Source organism: Lactuca serriola, chromosome 9, assembly GCF_051521515.1.
Source record: "Lactuca serriola cultivar US96UC23 chromosome 9, Lser_US96UC23_V15, whole genome shotgun sequence".
Lineage (NCBI taxonomy): Eukaryota > Viridiplantae > Streptophyta > Magnoliopsida > Asterales > Asteraceae > Lactuca > Lactuca serriola.
This window is the reverse complement of record NC_136416.1, coordinates 89175411-89184491: the sequence shown is the minus strand read 5'-3', so window position 1 is coordinate 89184491 and position 9081 is coordinate 89175411.

Genomic DNA, 9081 nt, shown 5'->3' with positions numbered 1-9081 from the left:
ATGATTTTTTATTCTCTACAAATAGACATCTATATTGATATAGTTTTAAAATAAAATAATTTTTTTTTATATTTTCAGCTATTGTTATTCATAAGTGAATAAAAATAAATCAAGTTTTTTCTACAGTATATTTGTTATTCACTTATGAATAAAAACTATGATTAATTTTTTTTTTACATTTTAAGTATCATTCATATATGAATATAGAATATACTAAACATAGTATATTTATATTTAAATATTAGACGATTCAGTCACTTATGAATATTACATAGTATATTCACTTGTGAATATTAGATGGTATATTCACTTATGAATATTAGATAATATTTTCATATCTGAATATTACATAGTATTACATGGTATATCACATGTGAATAATACATAGTATATTTACTTGTGAATATTGGATGATATATTCACTTATGAATATTACACAATATATTCACATATGAATATTACAATGTGTTTTCACAAATATATATAATTTTTATATGTTATTCACATATGAATAACATACAGACTTGCATATTCGTTTTTTTATTTTAATAATCATATACTGATTCAAGTGAAAAAACATATTCATATATGAATATAACGTGGTAATTTAGTTTATGCATTTTATCAAACAGTTGGAGTGCATACAAGTTAAATATTTGAAAAACATTAAAAACATCAAGTTATCAATTCCAAATCATCATATACTTCCGATTTCGACTTCAGATGCGACACCTATGTCTGATCCATTTCTCATTTTGATTTTGATTTCCGAAAATCCGATTGGGAACATGTGAGTACCGATTATGAGTCCTTCAATGTCGACCGTGACTACAAGTCAAGAACTCCGATTCCAATTTCATGAGCAGCGAAGAAATTTCGATTCCAACTGATTTCGTTTGCGAATCTGGGAAATTCCAGTTCCAACTTTAACAAATCGATGAAATTGATGAATTTGGGTTGCGAATTTGTCTTGAACGGAGAACCTCCCAGCTATGAATATTGATGATTGATTAACACTGGATGACATTGATGATGGTTTAGTTGAAGAAATCTGGATGATTGTTGAAGGTTGGAGGAGAAATTTTGAGGATGAACGAACTGTTATCGAATTCTCTATAGTTACGTATTTGACATTGAAGGTTATTAACATATTTACAAGTTTGTCACCGTGTCTTTTTATGCTTAGATTAAATGAGTGGCTGAGAATGATTCCCCCATTCTCAACCTTTTTTATTTTCTTAATTGAACCCACCTCTCTCTCTCTCTCTCTATATATATATATATATATATATATATATATATATATATATATATATATATGGTTTCATGAGAAAATGGAAAAAAACCCAACAATTTCCAATGGTTAAATGAAAATGAAATTTGATGGGTAGCCGAAATGATTTTGAAGAAATTTGACTGTACAATTAGACATGATGTAGTTATAGAAATTATTAAAGTGGAAATTGTAAATATATGTTCATGTATTCAACTATTCAAGTAAGGTCAAAGGGTAGAGGTGAGGGGAAGGAAACCGCATCCCGGAACACCATACCGAAGCTCCGATTTTAGGGGTATGGGGTAGAGGTGAGGGGAATCTCTCTCTCTCTCTCTCTCTCTCTCTCTCTCTATGCTAATGGCATTTAACAATTAATCCAATTTTCTACAATATTGTTTTTCTTTTTATTAATAAATATACATACTAAAAAATTATAAAAATACATCAAAATTCATTGTTTTTAATTCCCTACAAAACGAGTATAATATATATATATATATATATATATATATATATATATATATATATATATATATATATATATATATATATATAATGAGAGGTAATGAAAGATGATCAATTTATGGTTTTTAGTGAATGAAGGTAAGAGAGAAGAAAACTGGTGTGACATTTAAAAAGTAAAAGATGAAAGATAATCATACCTCAGATCTAAGAAATGTTATTAGAAAGTTGGGATAAGAGCAAAGTGTTCTAAAAATTTTGTACAAACTTGAAATTTTTTTCAAATTTCCAAATTTATTTCTAGATTTATTTTATATCATGTTTAATGTAAATTTCTTTAGATCACGAATATCCACTGCATGATAGATTATACTTTTTTAGGTTAATGAAAATTAGGACAGACAATCCTACTTTGAACCTGCAAATCTAACCACTGATTAATAGATTTGATTGAGATTTTTATTCAATTTAAATAAATGGGTTATCCGTCTAACCCATTTGATTAAATAAGGTGGGTTATGATTGAAATTCACAACCTGTTTACAACCCATCAACCTATTTATATTTTTTTAAATATTATTTTATTTATATTTATTTATTATTATTTTTTATTTCTTAAAAAGTGCGGGTTAATAACTGTTATTGGAAGTCTTGTGAAAATAAAAGTATCATTTGCATATAATTTAGAAATTAAAAATTTATCATGTTATATGGTTTACTTGATTTATGTTTCTGTAAATTTAAATGGAACTTACGCTAACTTAAAGGAACAAACATGAATAATCTTTGTTCATGTTCGTTCGGTTCGTTTATAGCCCTAGATAAAGCACTTGCATCCAAAAAACTTGAAAAAAAAATTCATTAGGTTTTTGTTTGTTGATAATCTCATAAGGAGTGTTATTAAATCTTTGATGAATGAATGAATGATTTTGAGTAAAACAAGCTCTCAAAATGGCTTTAGCCCAATAGTATAAAGGAAGATTTGCAAATTTGAGCATTGCTCTTGCTGCTTCACACACATATCAATTTCTTCTTTCAATAACTTCGTTATGTTGTGGAGTGTATGGTGCTGAAAAGTTGTAAGTAATTCATTTATCTTGTAAAAATCCCTAAAGAATTTGATTCTTAAATTCAATTCCATTATCACTTCGAATCCTTCGAACATTTTTCTTCAAACTCACTTTCAGTAGACGTGATGGATTTGATCATCTCATATGTAATTTTCGATTTATGTCTAAGAAAATAAACCCATGTAAAATGTGAAAAATCATCAAATATAACAAGAATATTTTTTACCGCTAATAGATTCAACAAAAGATAGACCACATAAATCAATATGCAGCAACTCTAAATGTTCAACTATCTTCGAGTCAATAGTTAATGAATGTCATTGCCGATGTTGTTTGCCTTGTTCACAGGTTACACATAAAGAATCATTATCAAATTTTAGAACTAGTAAACCTCGAACAAAATCATTGAGAACAAGTTTATTGATATTTTTGAATTTAAATGTGAAAGTCTTATATGCCATAACTAAGGCCTGAAGTTGCTTTGGATAACAAGCATATCGAAGGAGCTCCAACAATGAGTTTCACATCGAGAGTAAACATTTTGCCTTTGCGTTTAGACTTTAACAAAAAAAATTTGAAATTTTGTTCGATATGACACTACTATCTTCATCGAAGGTCACTTGACTTCCTGTACGTACAACTAATTGAGAAACATTAATCAAATTATGTTGTAATCCTTCAATACAAGCAACTGATTTTATTGTGAATTGTTAGTTCATGATTTTCATGTATCCTTTGATTGAACATTTTTTATTGTTACTAAACTTCACTTCTCTAGCATTGTCTAATTTCCGATAGTCTTTAAGATACTCCTTTTTCCCAATCATGTGACGCGAGAAACCACTATCAACTAGAATCATATTATCTGTAACACATATTTTGGCCCCTGTGAATTAACTTTTTTCCTTCTTTTGTTATTAAGAAAGTCATTTCTTCTTTTCTTATAATGAGAAATTTGTATTGAATCTTTATTTGGAGATGGTATGATAGGTTTTAACACTTTGTTTCACATGGTAAGGATTCAATATGAGATTGGGAAATCACTTTTTATGGTGGTTTTGTTCCTTTAACCACCTAAATTTTCGATATTTCACACATTGAGTTTTCAAAATTTGTATTAAATTCCCCCTTTTAACAATTTTCAGAAACCTCAACTTTATCATTCAATTTGTTTTCTTTGATATTTTATGTTGAATATAAACCTGCATAAGTTACTTTCATATTGTCTTTATTAACCATTGAAATAAATCTTTGATCAATTTTATCATAATTTCCTTTTGTAACAAACACTTGATTTGGAAAATCTTTGAACTTTGGATATACACCAACACTTTGTTCAAGATAATGTTGATCTTTCTTATTCAACACTTTATTGTAATTTTTAGAATCTTCAAAAACGCGATCTTCAACAACTCTACCTAACTTTTCACTATCATAATCATTTTCATATTTGTTTTTATCATGTGTGATGTTTTTGATTTTAATGTAATCAACATTTGAAAACTTACAATTTTTCAATAAAAGATTAGAATTATCCTTCGATATCGAATTAATATGATCATCATTTTTAGTTAATGAGTTAACTTTGGTCATCGATAAATCAGAACAATCAACATTTAATTTCCCGTCTAGTTCACTAAATGTATCTGAATGATCGTCTAATTCAACATAATCTTCCTGTTATTTATTGAGAGAACTTTTAGACAATTTCATGATATGAACTTGTTCTTTAACATTTAAATTTTCATTCAAAATTTGAACAAGTTCATGTGAGCCAAGATATTTTTCAACAAGTACTATACCATATGAATATGGGTCGTTTGGTATTTTATTTGATGAAACAATACTTTCACAATAACTTTATGTTTCTTAAATATGATGAATGGAAGTAATTTTCGATGTTGTTTAGTGAAAATGGAATATGAATGATATAAAGATGTTAGTTTAGCATAGACATTTAGGTCCCGTTTGATAGTTTCTATTTGGGAAAGTGATGTCTGGTAAAGTGTTGTTTGGGAAAGTTTTCTAACTTGGAAAGAAACCGTGTTGTTTGATTGTACATTTGACTGACTGTGTTGAATGATGAAAAATGACCCAGTTTATGTCCGACAATGGTGGGATGGATGAGATTTTTTTAAATAAATTAGGATGGTGGTGTTGCCCAAAAAAAAGAACTAATCCAATAAAATGAATTAAAAAAATTAACTAAAAGAAATTAATAATCTAACAAAGTAATATTTATTAATATATAAATATTATATATTATAAATAATATTTATGAATATATAATAATCCAATAAAAAGAATTAATCCATAAAAAGGAAATTAAAAAAAAAGAATTATTTAAAAGAAATTAATAATCCAATAAAATAATATTTATTAATACACAAATATTATATATTAAAATAATATTTCTTAATATAAAATAATACATTAAAAAAGTAATAATTCAATAAAAAATCAATTTAAAAAAAGTTATTTAAAAAAATTAATAATCTGAGAAAGAAAGAAAAAGGCGGGGTTTGGGGCATAATTGTCTTTCCAGCCCATTTAGCCAGAAAGATATGATTTTGGGGATTTCTGGGAAAGACATATCTTACCGGGAAAGACCATTTTTTTGTGTAAATCAAACAGTCTTTCCGGTCTATTCAGCCAGAAAGATCTGTTTGAACTTGGAAATATGTGTATCAAACGGGGCCTTAGCTGTGTTATAGACAATATTAAGTTGTTTTAATAACATACCATTATCCTTTCTCAATAAGTACATATCATATATAATGATTGATAAGCTATTTCATATTGCTTCTATACTAGACTTTTTTTTCCTCCAACTTATTTCCAGCTTCATAAAGTTCACATTTTTCCTTTTCTGCATCACTACTCATAGAAATAAGATTATTAATGTATAAACAGTTCTTTTCGATATCATTTAAAACACCCTGATATGAAGATGGTAGAATGCCAAAAGATTTAAGTAAGAGAGATACATTTTCAATGATTTTTGACCTTGAAGAATAAGCCATAAGACATGTTCCTTGATAACCATTTACATTATCACTTCCTTCGATATTCTCCTTCTCTTCTTTTTCTGACTTCTCACATCCACACTTAACTTTATCATATACATATTAAGCAATCATTTCTCTATGTGTTAGGTTTCTCATCTCCCCATCATCAAACCTAGATGACCATATCTGATAAGTACCGTCTTCATAATCATCACTAGTTGCCACAAGTGCAAAATTCTTGGTTTTGTTTTTGAGCTCTTTAATTTTCTTCACATAGTATGCTTCATCTTTTATCTTTTCTTTCTTCTTTTTTTATCTTTTTCAACATACACTCCATTTCCAAGTGATTTTTAGCATTTTAGTAATTACAATCATATCTATAATCACCAAGAAGTTTCTTTTCATAATAACTTTCGCTGTTAGCAGAAGATTTATTTACACTTTCAACATTCTTGTTTTGAGAAACGTTTTTTTAACCACAAGAAATTTTTGTTTTTGAAACTTCCAGAGCCAGGTTTCTTAAAGAACTTCTTTGATGAATTGTTTGAATAATAAGCCACAGTTTCAATATCTGAATTTGTGAACAACTCCTTGCCATCAATACCTTCTTCAACACCTGGATCTTCTTCTTTAAAAACTTTTACTTTCGACACAAAAGCAAAAGGACCTATATAAGCTGCTCTTTCTTTTTTCCTTTTATTCATTCATTTCCTTAACATCATTTTCATGAGCTTTGAGCATGTTGAAAAGAACAGATAAGGAATAAGAATCAAAATTCTCATGAGATTTCAGAAGAACATTGATACTTTGGCACTCTTTTCTCACTCCTTAAATAAACACGATGTTCAATTCTAATGCACTTCTTTCCACTTTGTATTTTTTCATTTGTTACATTAGATCATTGAATCTATCAAAGGCTTGATCAATAGAATCATTACCTTTTTGTTTGAATTCTGCAAAATAGGATAGTAGTTGAGTGATGGAACTTTTCTTTGTCCTTTATGTGCCTTGAAACTTAGCTTTTAATTTTTCCTAAGATTCTTTTTCATATTTACAACCTCTAATAACCACATAAATAAGGAGGAAGAGCTCCTCTCAACTCTCGCATACATTTCATATAATTTTCCTCCATTCTTCTTTTCCTAGCTCCCATACCTTCTAAAGCTATCACATCACTAACAATAGTGACTCGTTTTTCATCATAACCACCTTTGTTGATTAGCCTTTGGAGATTTTTCTCCAAAAAATTGAGATAGTCTACAATTCTATTAGTCCGTTGATCATAATATTCAGGAAACAAAGTTAGGGGTTTTTGTCAATGATCCAAGAAGATTTGTGTAGTTCATGATAGTGTTTGTATTCAAATTTGCTATTGAAATTTAATGAAATTTGATTCGTACGAACTGATTAGAAAAGAAAAAGATAGAATCATAAATCACATACAGATTTGAAGAAACGTGTTTCAAGTGCAGAAATTAGATCTAAGAGCGATTTTAGAGCTACAAATGAAAACGAGAGTAATTATCTGAAAGAGTTGAAAAATCCCTGATCTGAAACCACTTGATGAGTTATGAAATCAATTAAACAAATCAAGACATTGTAAAATACAAGAGCACGACATGTAAATAATTCTTTTCCCGTTAATAATTGATCAAGAAGTATGTTAGAATACAAAGTGATGAAAGAAAAAGAAAATTGTAAAAGTATGGAATCATCTTAATGAAACTCTATCCTACAACACTATTTATAGGAAACATGCCAATTGATCTCAACTGATCACAAAACATATATGTATATTTCGACATTTAAATACAAACCAAAATGTTACATATAATAAAAAGATATATCGAAATATTGACTATTTCGATATACACAAAAAACACTTCTCCAAACAACTCTTTGACATATATATATATATATATATATATATATATATATATATATATATATATATATATATATATATATATATATATATATATATATATATATATATATGGGAAAAGTGAATATACCCTTAAGGGTATATAAGCTTAGGTACCCAAACTCATCATATTACGTCGTTTTGTATCATATATACACATTGTAATTGTCCAATGCTATTCTAATTCAACTTCTAACTTGATTTAATTTCAAGATTTTTATAAATTTTACGTTTATCTTCCTTTTACATAATTTTCATTTTCAACTGTAATATATATAGCCTAGTAGGCGTTTGGCATAAAAATGTGATGTAAGAGGAAAATAATAGTGAAATTTCGAAAATTTTGAAAGTAAATCAAGTTAGGGGTTGAAATTTAAGAACATTATAATGAATATATAAAACAAAACGACGTATTATATTGGCTTTGGGTACCTAAGCTTATATACCCTTAAGGGTATATTCACTTTTCCATATATATATATATATATATATATATATATATATATATATATATATATATATATAATTCAAAAAGAAAGTAGCTTCAATATATCATATTTATGTTTTATTTAATATATTTTATAATAATTTCTATTTAAATATGTATTTCACATAAAACTTCGAGCACATGTGATACTATCTTGTTTATAACTTTGCATTATGTGAAATTATGTTGTATAGTATTAAATAATGAAGATAATATGTAACGATAGATGTACGTAGGAGCTTATAATAGTAATGACATCAATTTTTTCTAATCAAATATAATAATATAAAAAAAATTAAAAATACTAATGCATTAAAATTAACAAACTGAACTTACATTTTAGTTTTGACATCTACATATACACATTTTCTGAAAGCGATCCATTACATTTTTGTTCTTCACTTTCATAAGAGTTTCTTTTTCAGCATAACAAATAATGACATCGTTCAAAAAATCATCACCTATCTTGTTACGTAATCATGTCTTCAAAAGCTTTATCATGAAAAAACAACTTCCAATTTTTGTAGTCGCAACCAATAAAACCAAAACCAAAACCAACTTTAATAACTTATAAACATAAGATAAGAATGATGTTTCCCCATTTCCACCATCAAACGAGAACGGTCGGAAATTTTCTTCAAACTAGTGAGTCGATCATATTTATGCAAATAGTGATAATATATCTCAAGTTCACCATCAAGTTGCATCCTCCTCGAATCATTAATTTTTTTTGTACAACTCACTTAATTCAACAACTTTCTTTTGTTAAATTTAGCAAATAAGTCAGAAGGATTCAAAGCCCCCATATATTCTAGTAATTGGGTGCTAAGTTCACTAAATTGGTCCCCAAATTC